The 17,376-nt window shown below is 40.9% G+C and overlaps 1 protein-coding gene across 7 annotated transcripts in view; it reads left to right on the forward strand.

The window, feature by feature from the left end:
* The window catches only part of LOC100663140 (zinc finger protein 345-like), a 63,562-nt gene that overhangs the window by 6,331 nt on the left and 39,855 nt on the right, over positions 1-17,376 (forward strand). Inside the window, exon 3 of one of the 7 annotated variants that reach the window (XM_064280716.1) lies at positions 5,273-5,402. The exons of the other annotated variants lie outside the window; for them this stretch is intronic. The gene's annotated coding sequence lies outside the window, so the exon portion shown is untranslated. The remainder of the gene's footprint in view (positions 1-5,272; positions 5,403-17,376) is intronic. 7 annotated transcript variants of the gene reach the window in all.

Consider the following 17,376-nt stretch of genomic DNA (forward strand, 5'->3'; position numbering starts at 1 on the left):
CCTATTTTGCTCGATGTAGGAGGATAAACCAGAGCATGTGTCTCTTAGAAGGGTTGGGCTTTGAGGCTGCCTGCCTCATTAACATTCCCTGGGCCTTAGTGCTCTGTGTTGAATGACAGTCTCCTGATCAGAGCCTGAAGACAGAGCAGCTCTCTGTAGGGAGGCTGAGCCCCAGGCTTTGTAGAGCTGTTGTAAAAATGGTGTGGGGGTGGTGCCTGACCTTCTCTAACTTCATCAGGGGAAAGGAAAATCAAGATCAACAGCCCAACGCTGATCCCCATGAAATAGAAGTCTGACCTGCCTCCTCTTTTCTTCATCTTTACTAATTCTGACACCAGCCATCCCTCCCCTAACACTCTCTACTTGTCTGCTGGGTTTGATAATTCATTGCAGTGGCCGCACAGAATTCACATACAGTACGATTATGGGGTTTATTAGGAAGTAACAGGTTGCAATTCAGGTTCAGGAACATTCAGGATACAGTTCTTCCATCATGACAGCCTCTTGAGCTGTGCCCATAGGCATGCCTCCTTCTGGCCCCTCAGCATCTGCCCTGCTCAGTCAAGTGTTACAAAGCTCTTTTATTCTGCCGATAAGTACCCCAAGTCACCCCACTCTGCTAGTAAGCCTTGGCCTGAAGTTGCTCAGCTCTAGCTCTGTGAGTCAGTAAACCTAGCTCCACCAACACCAAGCCCAGTGGCATCTACTCTGCCAGCAAGCCACCTGCTCAAAGAGACTCAGCCTTTTTGTTCTGTGAGCTGGGAAGCCCACCACGCCATCTCCTGCCACTGCTTCTTGCCGTCTTCAGTGCTACGGGTCTTCTGGTTCCAGGAGCTTCTCAGCGTAGGGATCCCGGGCCCAAGGGACACGTGCTCTGCTCGTAGCGCCTCTTTTTTGATGATGGTAAGAGCCTCTCTTTCCTGCCACAGGGATCGTTCATTTTAAGCCTAGCAGAATGGCAAAACTGACCAATCCCTTTGGTGAGCTACAATTATCTTATTTACACAGTCCTACCGAATCCCTCGGGTGGGAGTTACAAGACCATGGTGAGAGAGATCACAGGAAAGCAATCCATCGCACTGTAGCCATCCTTATTTCATCACTACAAACAGTTTTCTTGGCTTTCCGCAGGCACTGGAGCCCCTTCTGTGCAGTTCTAAAACTGCAGCTTTACCTCTTACATGGTGTGATGGGGTAAAGAAAGGAAGAGAGAGAGGTTAAGGGAAGAACCCTGATTCATTATGGGGTCCTCTTTCGGAATTGGCACTCTCATGACCTCACCACAGGAATGAGGCAGGAGAGTGAGTTTAGCTGGATCATGGCTGGGTCTCCAAAACCATCATTTTTTCCCCAGTTGGGACTGGCTTTGCTGGAAGCTTTCAGCTGTGTGAAAAGCATGATTCCGTGTCCAGGTTCCTGTCCTCCCAGCCTCTCTGTGCCTTGAGGTGGTATTACATTTCTAAAATTTTTGACTGCCCATCGCAGTCTTGGATTAAGATCTAAAATTATTCTTTTTTTGCTAAATCAGGTCAGGAAAGCAAGTGGGTGTGTTTAAGTTCTGAAGGTCACAGTTTCCACTGGAAGCAAGTTTCCAGATTAGTTTGTTATGTTTCTACTGAGGGTTTTTGAACTTAATGGATATAAAACTTGTGAAGCCCAGAAAAATACCTTTTTTAACTGATGTAAAAGTTACTCTTAAATCTTGAGAAGGGTTTTAAACACTCCTCCAACATTTAATGTATTGTACCAAAACCCCTAATGTGTTAAATCTAGTCATTTTGGTAACATCCTCCTGAGATAAATTGGAAGTACAGACTGATATCTCTGGTCTCTTTGTTTAAAAAGAGAGCTCTGACTTACATTTTTATGATTTGCACAAATGTATTAGACCATTTCATAACAATTAAGCCTTAAGTGAGTAAATCTTAAATGGTTTTAATGCTTGTGAATGGGAATTCTGAGGAAATACATTAAATATATCACATTTTTGATTTGTATTATGTTTAAAAGTAATTATGTTTTTCTAATAGATAATCCTTCAAATTTCAAATTTTAATGTGAACTCTAAAATGGTAATTTATGAAGACTTGTTTCTAACCTTGTCCTCATTCAGACCATTTTTCTACCAGCTACCTTTAAATAATCAGCTTTATTATAAAATTTTTTAAGCATCTTGGCAGTATTTCTTTGTGTAAATGTAAGCATATAGAATTAAAAATTTTTATTTTTCGCACCATGTTAAGCAAAAGCTAGCATGGAATATATACTGCTTTTTTCATTTAACAAATTATCCTAAAGATCTGTTCATAACAGTACATAACAGTTTGAGTCTAAAGTTGTATAAAACGCCATAATACTGCATTTGGTGAATTTATCTTAGTTTTTTTTTTTTTAACGTCACCGCCGTGAATAAAAATGTGAATAGTTTCCAACGTTTTGCTTTTATAAAGTTTGCTGTAGTGAATGTTGATACAAATTTCTAAGATACAGGTATAAAAAGTTCAGGTATAAAAGCCATCTTACCTTTGTTGTTTGATATCCTAGGCATTAAACCAAAAGACCTAAACCCGTTACCGTAGAGTTGATTCAGACTCACAGATCCCAGGCATTAGTGAGCTGAAATGGACTTGTATTGGCCATTTTGAGCTGGACAGTCATATGGTCTATTATGCCGGGAATGACAAACTGAAGAGGAATGGCATCGCATTCATCATCAAAAAGAACATTTCAAGATCTATCCTGAAGTACAGTGCTGTCAGTAATAGGATAATATCCATACGCCTGCAAGGAAGACCAGCTAATACAACTGTTATTCAAATGTACACACCAACCACTAATGCCAAAGATGAGGATTGAAGATTTTTACCAACTTTTGCAGTTTGAAACTGATCGAACGTGCAATCAAGATGTATTAATAGTTACTGGTGATTGGAATGTAAAAGTTGGAAACGAAGAAGAAGGAACAGTAGTTGGAAAACATGGCCTTGGTGATAGAAATGATGCCAGAGATCGCATAATAGAATTTTGCAAGACCAATGACTTACTCATTGCAGATACATTTTTCAGCAACTTAAATGATGACTGTACATGTGGACCTCACCAGATGGAATACACAGGAATCAAATTGACTACATCTGTGAAAAGAGACAATGGAAAAGCTCAATATCAGCAGTCTGAACAAGGCCAGGAGTCGACTGGAACAGACCATCAGTTGCTCATGTGTAAGTTCAAGCTGAAGGTGAAGAGATAAGTCCATGAGAGCCAAAGCGTAACCTGAGTATATTCCATATGAATTTAGAGACCATCTCAAGAATAGATTTGACTCATTAAACACGAATGACTGAAGACCAGACGAGTTGTGGAATGACATCAAGGACATCATACATGAAGAAAGCAAGAAGTCATTAAAAATATAGGAAAGAAAGAAAAGACCAAAATGGATGTCAGAAGAGACACTGAAAGTTGCTCCTGAATGTAGAGTAGCTAAGGCAAACAGAATAAATGGTGAACTAAAAGCTGAACAGAGGATTTAAAAGGGCGGTTCAAGAAGACGAAGTACAGTATTAGAATGAAATGTGCAAAGACCTGAAGTTAGAAAACCAAAAGGGGAGGACATGCTTGGCATTTCTCAAGCTGAATGAACTGAAGAAAAAAATCAAGCCTCAAATTGCAGTATCGAAGGATTCTATGGGGGAAATATTGAGTGACTCAGGAGGCATCAAAAGATGGAAAGAATGCACAGAGTTACAGTACCAAAAAGAATTGGTCCACGTTCAGCCATTTCAGGAGGTAGTGTGTGATCAGCCCTAAACGAGATGGATTGAAACATTGGCTGCAACAGTGGGCTCATGCATAACAACAATTGTAAGGGTGGCTCAGAACTGGGCAGTGTTTCATTCTGTTGTACATAGGGTTGCTATGAGTTGGAACCAACTCAATGGCATCTTGGAAAGCTTGCTCTAAATGTAAATTTCTAAGATCCAGGTATAAAAGCTTAGGCACAAAAGCATTTTTACCTAAGACAAGTTAAACCAAAATTTAACTTGTCTTAAATTTTGGAATGTCAGATTACTTGGTAAAATTAATGTATGAAAACTATGTTTCTTTCCACGTTTTAAGTAATGCTTTAAACTTTTTATTGCCTCATTTCCTTCCTGATGTCTTGAAAGGTTCTGTATATTAAACTTTTGTATTCTGCCTCTGGTAATTCTGGGAATGCACTTTCATCTGAAAGATCCCTGGATTCTTTGTTTTGAGAGCCTGTTGAGGTGATCATGATCTGTTTCTTTAGGTGACTTGATATTGACTGTTTTCTCCGAGCCATCTGTAAGTTATTGTATTAGTTTATGCTTGCTTACTGTGTCATAGTTGCTTGCTTTGTTTTGTTTTGGCATACCCCTATGGGTTGCTTGAGTGAGCTACTTCGATTACTTTTGCCTTTGGAGCTCTGATGTCCGGTCCCCAGTTGGCTAAAGCTGTTGTGAGGTATATCAGTCTAGGAGTCCATTCAGTTTTCTTGTATGAGTTCAGCTCAGGTTTCCAGGTGGCTGATCATCAAGTGTGTGGTGCAGGCTCCGTCCTACAGTCCTAGAGGGGCAGGGGTGATTGGCGTATATACGGGTATCTGATTGCAGCAGGGGATCACGCTCTGAACAAGGCAGGGGGCTGAGAACTGACCCCCGAGTGTCTCTGAGGAAAGCACGTGCCTGTTCCCAGGAGCGTGCAGGTGGGTGGGTTCTGCAGACGGATCGTGGGCACCCAGCCTTCTTGGTTGTAAGGACTGGGAGGTACCAGTTATCTTTGGACCCCTGTCGCAGGTGGCTGGATGGCCTGAGTGGAGCTACCAGTCCTTAGGTCCCTGATGTGGGTAGGTGGGACCTTGTTTAATAGGCAGAGCAATGTCAAACTTCAAAAACCCACCTCTCCACCACACAGCTGAAATGGTTAGAGTCTGCCAACAAGGGCCTATTCTCCCAAAATAGGCCCACACAGGTCCATGCAGAAAAGAAAGGTGCTCAAAGTCCATGGGTTTTTTATCCCTGGACAGGAGCTGCTTCTGTCCTGAGCTCCCCCAGTTAGCGGAGCTAGCAAATTCTTTTCCCCCAAATGCAAATTTTTTCCTTCCTCAAGGCTGGGAGGATGGCTCTAGGTGCTCAACAGTTCCTATTTCAGGCCAAGGGAATTCAGCCGCTGAAGCCGGTTTGTGGGGGGGGGGGGTGCGTTATAATATATGCAAATACTTAGCTTTTGCCGAGAGTGCTGTTCTCCTCAGGTTCTGGAGGTGTGAGTGGGCTTTGTGGCTGGCTGCTTCTCCCTGAGGAAACTGCGACCGAATGCTAATACCAGCCCTCCGCCCCTGCCGCCGCTTTGGGAATGGTGCCTGAGGACTCCCCACAATTCAGGTCCGGTAACCCTTCTCCGCTTCTGAATGGTCTCTTCCTCCCACTGCTCCTCAGTTCGTTTTCTAAGCTTGGCTTTGAAGCTCAGGGCTCCCAGCTTGTCACAAATATACTCTTTATGCTTGTTTTTCCGGGTCTTTGTTGTAAAGAGGGGTCGCCAGAAGCGTCTATCTATTCCGCCTTCTTGGCTCTACCTCTATTTGTGTATTCTTATACTATGCTTTTGAATTTATTCTAGTTATTCATACACATACACAGAGACACACAGAGTTTATGCATACGTATGTACTTAAAAAACCATTGCTGTCAAGTTGATTTCAACTCCTAAGTACCCTGTACACACACATTTATATATGCTCAGGTATATATCGAATATACCTTCAACTGCCGGAAGAACGAAGAAGCCTGTCTTGCAAGAAGTACAGCCGGAATGCTCATTAGAAGCAAGGATGGTGAAACTTTGTCTCACATACTTTAGACGTGTTGTCAGGAGGGAACAGTCCCTGGAGAAGGACAACATTCTTGGTAAAATAGGGGGTCAGCAAAAAAGAGAAAGACCCTCAACGAGATGGATTGACACAGTGGCTGCAACAGTGGGCTCAAACAGAGTGACGGCTGTAGGATCGGCGCAGGAGCGAGTGGTGTTTTTTGTTCTGTTGTACGTAGAGTCTCTATGAGGGAATCGACTTGATGGCAGCTAACAACAACATATGGACATGTCCCCAGTACCGTACTCCTTAGGGCATCCTGGATATTTGTGGACATTTGCACTTCCATGTAAATTCTTGAATTTTTTTTTTTTTTTTTGGTGATGTTTTAAAGAAAACAAATTTGGTTGAAATTTTTTGGAAGTTCTTAGGAAATAAGCCATATTAGATAGAACAGTGCTCTCAAAGCATGCTGTATCTTTTCATGTATGTCAGCCTGGTTAGTTATTGTTGAATCATATATTAGAATCTTTTATTTACTTAATTACTCTCTGTTTTAGGCTGGGTTCTGTAGGACGCAAAACCAATAAAATGTATAAATGTGTATATATAGATTTGTATCAAAGAAATGGTTCACATGATCACAGAGGCTGGAATGTCCCAGGTCCGTGGGTTACAATAGATGCTTCTTCTGATTCATGTGGATGCAGGGGCTGGTGAACCCAAGATCAGCAGGTTGGAAAGCAGGGCTCTTGCTCACAGGCTGTGAATATCGACAGATCCCAAGAATAGCAGGCAAGACTGAAAGGCTTCTCCTGGTTCACGTAGCTGCAGGGACTGGCAAACCCAAGATCAGCAGGCTGGAGAGCAGGGCTCCACTCAGAAGCTGTGAAGATCCATGAATCCCAGGATCAGCAAATGGGCTGATAGCTCAAGTCCCAGGAACCAGAAGCCAGACAAACAAGAGGCAGCTGCACGATCCAGAGTGAACAAAAAGCCAGAACGACTGCTTATATTCAGATGCAGGCCACGCCCTCGAGGAAAATCCCTTTCAACTGATTGGCTACTCGCAACAGATCCCACTGTGGAAATGATCACATATAAATACCGAGAATCATGGCCCAGCCAAGTTGACATACAATCTTAATTATCACATACTCCTTGGTCCTTTTTATTTCTCTTAGATACATGTTATCCTTTTAAAATTAATTTTTCTGCTGCTTGGTACCAGTGTCTATAAATTCATAAGATAAATGTTACTTTGATATATTGCAACCTGAAAAATGTGCCAAAAGTTTCTTAGTCTAGTAATCATCTATATATTCATTTGAGGTTGTTCATACATAATTAACCTGTGAAATAGAATGGGGTATGGCTTTTTTACTTTAAAAAAAAATTTTTTTTTTTTTGAGGGGAATGTAATGGGGCTAAAATCTCTAGGATAAAGTTGAATGGGAATGGAATCATGCATAGCCTTGTTTTTCACTTGCTTTTCTGGGAAAATGTTGAGCTTCTTAGTGTATTTGCTCTTTGGTGTATGTTTTTTGCACATGCCCATTTTCAAATTGTGCATGTTTCTTTGCATTTTTAAATTTGGTTAGATTTTTACATGCATGCAAAAAAAATTGATACTAAATTTACAATTCAGTGAAATATAAAGTGAGCGCCCCATAACCTGTTGCCGTTGGGTCAATTCTGACTGATAGCAACAGGGTAGAACTGCTCCATAGGGCTTCCAGGGAGCAGCTGGGAATTCAAACTGCCAGCCTTTTGGTTATCAGCTGAACACTTAACCACTGTGCAACCAGCGCTCCATAAACTGAATAGTCATGTAATTAATGGATATACTCTCACTCTATACAGATAACCATTGACGTTGAGTTGATTCCATCTCATCAGGACCCTATAGGACAGATTAGAACTGCCCCATAGTATTTCCAAGGAACAGCTAGTGGATTGAAATCGCTGATCTTTTGGTTTGTAGTTGTAGCTCTTAACCACTGTACCATCAGGACTCCCCATGTGTCTGTCATTTTGATGAACTGTGGGGGCTTGTGCATTGCCGTAATGCTAAAAGCTATGCCACTGGTATACAGATACCAGCAGAGTCACCCATGGAGGACAGGTTCAGCTGAGCTTCTAGACTAAGACAGAGTAGGAAGAAGGACCTGACAGTTTTCTTCCAGAAGGAATTAGCCAGTGAAAACTTTATGAATACCAGTAGAACATTGTGATATAGTGTTGGAAGATGATCCCCCAGGTTGGAAGGCACTGAAAACATGACTTGGGAAGAGCTGCCTGCTCAAAGTAGAGGCGACCTTAATGACGTGCATGGAGTAGAGCTTTTGGGACCTTCATCTGCTGATGTGGCACTACTTAAAGTGAGAAGAAACAGCTGCAAACATCCATTAATGATGAGAACCTGGAATGTACAAACTATGAACCTAGGAAAATAGGAAATCATAAAAAATGAAATAGAATATGTAAACATCAATATCCTAGGCATTAGTGAACTGAAATGGACTGGTATCAGCCATTTTGAATCAGACAGCCATATAGTCTCCTATGCCAGGAACAACAACGTAAAGAGGAATGGTGTTGCATTCATCATCAAAAAGAACATTTCAAGATGTATCCTGAAGTACAAAGCTGTCACTGATAGGATAATATCCATATGCCTACAAGGAAGACCAGTTAATATGACTATTATTCAAATTTACGCACCAACCACTAAGGCCAAAGATGAAGAAATTGAAGATTTTTATTAGCTTCTGCCATCTGAAATTGATCGAACATGCAATCAGGATGCACTGATAATTACTGGTGATTGGAATGTGAAAGTTGGAAACAAAGAAGGATCTTTAGTTGGAAAATACGGCCCTGGTGATAGAAATGATGCCGAAGATTTCATGGTTGACTTTTGCAAGACCAGTAACTTCATTGCAAAATACCTTTTTTCATCAACATACATGGCGACTGTACACATGCACCTCGCCAGATGGAATACACAGGAATCAAATTTACTATACCTGTGAAAAGAGACAATGGAAAAGCTCAATATCCTCATAACAAGGCCAGGGGCCAGCTATGGAATAGGCCATCAGTTGTTCATATGCAAGTTCAGGTTGAAGATGAAGAAAATCAGAGCAAGCCCACGAGAGCCAAAATACGACCTTGAGCATATCCCACCTGAATTTAGAGACCATCTCAAGAACAGATTTGATGCATCAAACAGTAATGACCAAAGACCAGATGAGTTGTGGAATGACATCAAAGACATAATACGTGAAGAAAGCACAAGGTCACTGAAAAGACAGAAAAGAAAGAAAAGACCAAGGTGGATGTCAGAGGAGACTCTAAAACATGCTCTGGAATGTTGATCAGCTAAAGCAAAAGGAAGGAATGATGAAGTAAAAGAACTCAACAGAAGTTTTCAAAGGGCAGCTCGGGAAGACAAGTAAAGTATTATAACATGTGCATAGAGCTGCAGGTAGAAAAACGAAAGGGGAGAACATGCTTGGTGTTTCTCAAGCTGAAAGAACTGAAGAAAAACTTCAAGCCTTGACTTGCCATAATGAAGAATTCTGTGGGGGAAATACTAAACCATGCAGGAAACATCAAAAGAAGATAGACGGAATACTCAGAGTCATTATACCAAAAACAATTACTTGATGTTCAACCATTTCAAGAGGTAGCGTATGATCAGGAACCGAATGTACTGAAGGATGAAGTCCAAGCTGCACTGAAGGCACTGGTGAAAAACAAGGCTCCAGGAATTGACAGAATACCAACTGAAATGTTTCAGCAAATAGATGCAGAGCTGGAAGTGCTCACTTGCCTATTGCAAGAAATTTACAAGACAGCTATGTGGCCAGCTGACTGGAAGAGATCCATATTTATGCCTATTCCCAAGAAGAGTGATCCAACTGAATGTGGAAATTATAAACAATATCATTAATATCATATGCAAGCAAAATTCTGCTGAAGATCATTCAAAAGTGACTGCAGCAGTATATTGACAGGGAACTGCCAGAAATTCAGGCCAGATTCATAAGAGGATGTGAAACCAGGGATATCATTGCTGATGTCAGATGGATCCTGGCTGGAAGCAGAGAATGCCAGAAGCATGTCTACCTGTGTATTTTTGACTATGCAGAGGCATTCGACTTTGTGCATCATAACAAATTATGGATAACATTGCGAAGAATGGGAATTCCAGGGCACTTAATTGTGCTCATGAGGAACCTGTAAACAGATCAAGAGGCAGCTGTTCAGACAGAACAAGGGCATACTGATTGGTTTAAAGTCAGAAAAGGTGTGCATCCGGCTTGTATGCTTTCACCATACCTATTCAGTCAGTATTCTGAGCAAAATAATCTGAGCAGCTGGACTATATGAAGAAGAATGAGGCATCAAGATTGGAGGAAGACTCATTAACAACCTACGTTAAGCAGATGACACAATCTTGCTGAAAATGAAGACGACTTGAAGCACTTACTGATGTAGATCAAAGACCATAGCCTTCAGGATAGGTTATACCTCAATGTAAAAATCCTCACAACTGGACCGATAAGCCACATCATGATAAACGGAGAAAAGATGGAAGTTGTCAAGGATTTCATTTTACTTGGCTCCACAATCAACACCCAAGGAAGCAGCAGTCAAGAAATCAAAAGATGCGTTGCAGTGGGCAAATCTGCTGCAAAGGACCACTTTAAAGTGTTGAAAAGCAAAGATGTCACCTTGAAGACTAAGGTGCGCCTGACCCAATCCATGGTATTTTCAATTGCATCATATGCATGTGAAAGCTGGAAAATCAATAAGGAAGACTGAAGAAGAATTGACACCTTTGAATTGTGGTGTTGATGAAGAATATTGACTATACTGTGGACTGCCAGAACGAACAAATCTGTCTTGGAAGAAGTACAACTAGAATGCTTCTTAGAAGCAAGGATGGCGAGACTGCATCTTACATACTTCGGACATGTCGTCAGGAAGGATCAGTCAGTCCCTGGAGAAGGACATCGTGCTTGGTAAATTATAGAGCGTCAGTGAAAAAGAGCAAGACCCTCGATGAGATGGATTTCACACGGTGGCTGCAACAATGGGCTTAAGCATAACAAGGATTGTAACAATAGCCCGGGGCTGGGCAGTGTTTCGTTCTGTGGTACATACGGTTGCCATGAGTTGGAACCCACTTGATGGCACCTAACTAGAACAACTCTGACTCTTGACCCTCCTTACCAGTGAGTTAATTTTTAATCACAGTGTTCTGCCCTGTTGGTATAACTAATATCTTCATATTTCTGAGGAGGTTTTCTTTGCTTTTGTTTATATTTTTTCAGCTTTGTACATATCTCAAAATAAGTGCATTGGAATTTGATGGTTTTTATGTTGTAAACAAATAGAATAACACTGTATGTACTTTTTATGGCGATTTCTTTTGTTCAAATTTGCACTAAGAAGACTTCCATGGGTTGTTCATTCACTTTAATTGTTCTGTAGTGTCTTCTGGATAGAGTACAGTCAGTGCCTGGTTCCAAACGAGATCCGCTCCTGTGTCTTTAAGTTGAATTTGCAGTTAAGTCAAAATAAGTGCGCATGGTTCTTTTGTAGCTTTAAAGCAAAAAAGAAGCCCTGGAGTTGCAGTGGCTGAAGTGCTAAGCTGCTAACTGAAAGGTTGGTGGTTCGAACCTAGCAGCCGTGAGAGAAAGATGTGACAGTCAGCTTCTGTGAAGAATTACATTTTTGGAAACCCTGCAGGGAAGTTTTACTCTTTTCTGTAGGTTTGCTATGAGTTGGAATCAACTCGATCACAGTGGGCTTGGTTTGGTTTTCTAGTGCAAGAAAAGACTCAAAGCCTTTTAAATGATTTAAAAGCTGCACATGCAGCAAGTGAAGGTGATTGTGATGAAGAATTTCTTATGAGTGGAATGCATAAACATCAATATCCTAGGCATTAATGAGCTGAAATGGAGTGGTATTGGCCATTTTGAATCGGACAATCATATAGTCTACTATGCTGGGAATGACAACTTGAAGAGGAATGGTGTTGCATTCATCGTCAAAAAGAACGATTCAAGATCTGTCCTGAAGTACAGCGCTGTCAGTGATAGGATAATATCCATACACCTACAAGGAAGACCAGTTAATATGACTGTTACTCAAACTTACACACCAACCACTAGGGCCAAAGGTGAAGAAATAGATTCTTAACAGCTGCTGCAGTCTGAAATTGATTGAGCATGCAATCGAAATGCATTAGTAATTACTGACGATTGGAATGCAAAACTTGGAATCAAAGAAGAAGGATCAGTAGTTGGAAAATATGGCCTTGGTTATAGAAACAATGCCGGAGATCGAATGATAGAATTTTGCAAGACCAACTACTTCTTCACTGCGAATACCTTCTTTCACCAACATAAACGGTGACTGTACACATGGACCTCGCCAGATGGAACATGCAGAAATCAAATTGACTACATATGCACAAAAAAAAACAACAAAAAAAATTTTTTTTTTGTTTTTTTTTGTGGAAGGAGGTGGAAAAGCTCAATATCATCAGTGAGAACAAGGCCAGGGGCCAACTGTGGAACACACCATCAATTGCTGATATGCAAGTTCATGCTGAAACTGAAGAAAATCAGAGCAAGTCCACGAGAGCCAAAATATGACCTTGAGTATATCCTGTCTGAATATAGAGACCATATGAAGAATAGATTTGACACATTGAACACCAGTGACCGCAGACCAGATGAGTTGTGGAATGACATCAAGGACATCATCCATGAAGAAAGCGAGAGGTCATTGAAAAGACAGGAAAGAAAGAAAAGACCAAGATGGATATCAGAGGAGACTCTGAAACTTGCTCTTGAGTGTTGAGCAGCTAAAGCAAAAGAAAGAATTGACGAAGTAACAGAACTGAACAGAAGATTTCAAAGGGCCTCTCGAGAAGACAAAATATTATAATGACATGTGCAAAGAGCTGGAGATGGAAAACCAAAAGGGAAGAACACGCTCATCATTTCCCAAGCTGAAAGAACTGAAGAAAAAATTCAAGCCTCGAGTTGCAATAGCGAAGGATTCCATGGGGAAAATATTAAATGACGCAGGAAACATCAAAAGAAGATGAAAGGAATACACAGAGTTGTTATACCAAGAACAATTAGTCGATATTCAACCATTTCAAGAGGCTGCATATGATCAAGAACCGATGGTACTGAAGGAAGAAGTCCAAGCTGCTCTGAAGGCATTGGCGAAAAACAAGGCTCCAGGAATTGATGGAGTATCAATCAAGATGTTTCAACAAACAGATGCAGCGATGGAGGTGCTCACTCGTCTATGCCAAGAAATATGGAAGACACCTTCCTGGCCAACTGAGTGAAGAGATCCATAACTCAAGAAAGGTGATCCAACCGAATGTGGAAATTATAGAACAATATCGTTCATATCACATGCAAGCAAAATTTTGCTGAAGATCATTAAAAATGGCTGCAGTAGTATATCAACAGAGAAGTTGCAGAAATTCGGACTGGTTTCCGAAGAGGACGTGGAACCAGGGGTATCGTTGCTGATGTGAGATGGATCCTGGCTGAAAGCAGAGAATACCAGAAGGATGTTTACCTGTGTTTTATTGACTATGCAAAGACAGTTGACTGTGTGGATCGTAACAAACTATGGATAACACTGCGAAGAGTGGGAATTCCAGAACACTTAATTGTGCTCATGAGGAAACTTTACATAGATCAACAAATAGCTGTTTAGAAAGAACAAGGGGATACTGATTGGTTTAAAGTCAGGAAAGGTGTGTGTCAGGGTTGTATTCTTTCACCATAACTATTTAATCTGTATGCTGAACAAATAATATGAGAGCCTGTATTGTATGAAGGAGAACGGGGCATCTGGAGTGGAGGAAGACTCATTAACAACCTGCGTTATGCAGATGATACAACCTTGCTTCCTGAAAGTTAAGAGAACTTGAAGCACTTAATAATGAAGGTCAAAGACCACAGCCTTCAGTATAGATTACACCTCAACATAAAGAAAACAAAAATCCTCACAACTGGACCAATGATCAACGTCGTGGTAAACGGAGAAAAGATTGAAGTTGTCATGGGTTTCATTTTCTTTGGATGCACAATGAACAGCCATGGAAGCAGCAGTCAAGAAATCAAAGGACGGATTGCATTGGGGAAGTCTCCTGCAAAGGACCTCTTTAAAGTGTTGAAGAGCAAAGATGTCACCCTGAAGACTAAGGTGCCCCTGTCCCAAGCCATGGTATTTTCAGTCACATCACAGGCATGTGAAAGCTGGACAACGAATTAGGAAGACCGAAGAAGAGTTGACGCCTTTGAATTGTGGTGTCGGCGAAGAATATTGAATATACCATGGACTGTCGGAAGAACGAACGAATCTGTCTTGGAAGAAGTGTGGCCAGAATGCTCCTTAGAGGCAAGGATGGTGAGGCTGCGTCTTACATACTTTGGACATGTCGTTCAGGAGGGATGAGTCCCTGGAGAAGAACATCATGCTTGGCAGAGTACAGGGTCAGCGGAAAAGAGGAAGACCCTCAACAAGGTGAATTCATACAGTGGCTGTAACAATGAGCTCAATCATGATGATTGTAAGGACGGCACGGGATTGGGCAGTGTTTCGTTCTGTTGTGCATAGGGTCACTATGAGTCGGAACCAACGTCACGGCATATAACAACAACAACAGGAGTTGGTTTGTTCACTTCAAAGTGATGGCAAATTTATATAACATTAAAAGGCAAGTATAAGTTGTCCAGTCAATGGTCCATAAGTTGAATGTTCGTGACCCAGGACTGCCCGTATATGGTAATAATTTAACAGTTGTATTTTTTGAGGGTATTTGGGAAGTTTCCATTTTGGGATTATTATTAACAGTGTTTTTATGTTTTTAGCTCTTATATTTAAGTTGTAAGAATGTCACAGGACCAGGCAGTGTCTCGTTCTGTTGTGCATAGGGTCGTTGTGAGTCGGAATCGACTCGATGGCACGTAACAATGACATTTTGCTTGTTCATCCATTTAGAATTAATTTTTTTATATGACATGACATAGGGTTCCTCCTTCATTCTTTTGCATGTGGAAACCCAGTTGTCATAAGACTGCTTGTCTGTCACAGAGACTCTTTTTTTCCCCATTACAAACAATTCTTAGAAAACTTATCTTTTTTGTTCATCTTTACCCACTTGAATGTCTTATCCTCATTTCAGTCTCAACAAGCACCAAGTAACCTCTACATCCTTTCCTATAAAATCTCCGTTTGAAGGCATCTGCTCGTATGTTGATGGCACTTGGTCTTTTCAGTTTTCTTGTGCAAAAATCTTGGGTTCTTTCTGTCACACCCCAACCTTCAGTCCATCGGCAGCTTCTGTTGTAGCTACGTTAAAAGTATCTAGGGTACAAACAAACACTTGATGAAATTAGTTTTCTTGGTTTAAATGTTTAGGGTCATAATTTTGTGGGACAGTCTGGTCAGTTGATCTAATAATGTTTTTAGAGTTTCTTTTCTACATCTTAGTTTACAGAGTAGTGCCTGAGGTTTTAAAAGCTTGTGAGCAGCCATCTGCTGTACAGCAATTGGTCTGTATTTGCCTAGAGCAGCAGAGTCAGAGGAGGTAATGGACTGCAGGTCTAATTGCCTCCAGGAACTACTGCCTTCTTTTCCATGTGACTAGAACTGGGTGGTGCCTGAACATTTTGATAAGTACTCAATAGATGGATCCTGCTCAGAAGTGGGTAAATGTGGAACAGAATTTCAAATTTTTATGTATCCAGACTTATTTACCCATTGAGACTTGAGGAACCCCTGTGTCTGTTTCCCCAAGATAATTTTTAGACTTAGAACCAGAACTAGCCCCTGAAGTCATCTTTAAACTAATACTTTAGCTCAATTAGTAAAGAACGTTTACTTTGAGCAGTGTTCTCTTTTTCAGAATTGTCTATGTAAGATTAAATTGACAACAGTGACTCTAAAGCATAGATGAGAAGTTTCCGGAGCAGTGAATCTAAGTTAATGGGAGTAGAATAATTTGGGCAGAGATAGCGTGAACGGTGACAATCTGAAACATGTCACCAGCGTCACTGAATTGTACATGTTGAATGCCTGTATGTTTTGCTGTGTATATTTTCACCAAAAATTAAAAAAAAAAAAAATAGTGATACCTAGGAACCATCCCGTCCACACTCAGTTTTATTGCTGCCACTGCAGTGTTAACATTTCTTCCATGATTATGACCATAGCCTAACATTTGCCCCTACACAAATGTTTGTTAGGAGTTGTCAGATCAGTTTCCTCCTCTGCTCAAAAGCTTGAGATTGCTCTGTATTTTACTCAAAGTAAAAATCAAAGCCACAAGTGTCCTAGAATATGACATATCCGTCTATACCAGTCACCTTTCCAACTTCCTCTGCTATCCCTCTCCCTGTATCTCACTCTGTTCCAGTCATGCCGGCCTTTTGGTATACTCAAAACATACAGCGCACACTCTTACCTGGCCTGTTCCCTCTTCCTTAAGCAATGTTTTGTCAGATATCCTCTTGGATGACTCTTTCACATCCCTAATCTGTTAAACCAGTTGCCGTCGAGTGGATTCTGGGTCATGGTGACCCCATGTGCGTTCAGAGTAGAACCACGCTTTTACCTTTACCTTCCTGAAGTAGATTGCCAATACTTTGTTCTGAGGCTCTTCTAGGTGAATTTGAACCATTAACCTCTTGGTTAGTTGCCAAGCACTTAATTGTTTGTGGCACCCAGGGACTCCCCTTCATATCCTTATGTTATCCTGTTTTTAACTTTTTGAAAAAAACTCATTGCCATCTAGTTGATTCTGAATCATAGAGACGCTAAAGGATGGAGTAGAATTGGCCCATAGGATTTCCAAGGAGTGCCTGGTGAATTTAAACTGTTGACCTTTTGATTCGTAGCCAAGCCATTAACCACTGTGCCCCCAGGGCTCGAAGAACTCCAAATTGTTTTCCACAGTACATGCACCAGATTATATACCCACTAGCAGTGAATGAGTGTTCTAGTTCCTCCTCATTATCAGTAGTACTTGTCACCTTCTTTTTTTTTTTTTTTTTATAATGGCCATTGTAATGTTAAGAGCTACAGCTGCTGACCAAAAAATCAGCAATTTGTATCCATCAGCATCTCCTTGAAAACCCTGTGGGACAGTTCTACTCTGTCTTAAGTGTTGCTATGAGATGGCAACTTTTTTTTTTTTTTTTTTGGTAATGGGTACAAAGTGGTATCTTATTGTGCTTTTGACTTTTATTTCCGTGATTATTAGTGATGTTGAACATCTTTTCATGTGCTTTTTGGGCATTCGTGCATCTTCTCTCGGAAAATGTTTATTTAAACTATTTTCCCCTTTTTAAAAGTGGGTTGTTCATCTTCTTGTTGAGTTGTACTAATTCTTTATGAACCCTGGTTATGAAACCCTCTTCAGATATATAACTTGGCAAGTATTTCCTCCCTTTCTGGATACTGTCTTTTCACTTTCTTGACAGTGTACTTTGGTG

This window comes from Loxodonta africana, chromosome 3 (assembly GCF_030014295.1).
Source record: "Loxodonta africana isolate mLoxAfr1 chromosome 3, mLoxAfr1.hap2, whole genome shotgun sequence".
Taxonomy (NCBI): Eukaryota; Metazoa; Chordata; class Mammalia; order Proboscidea; family Elephantidae; genus Loxodonta; species Loxodonta africana.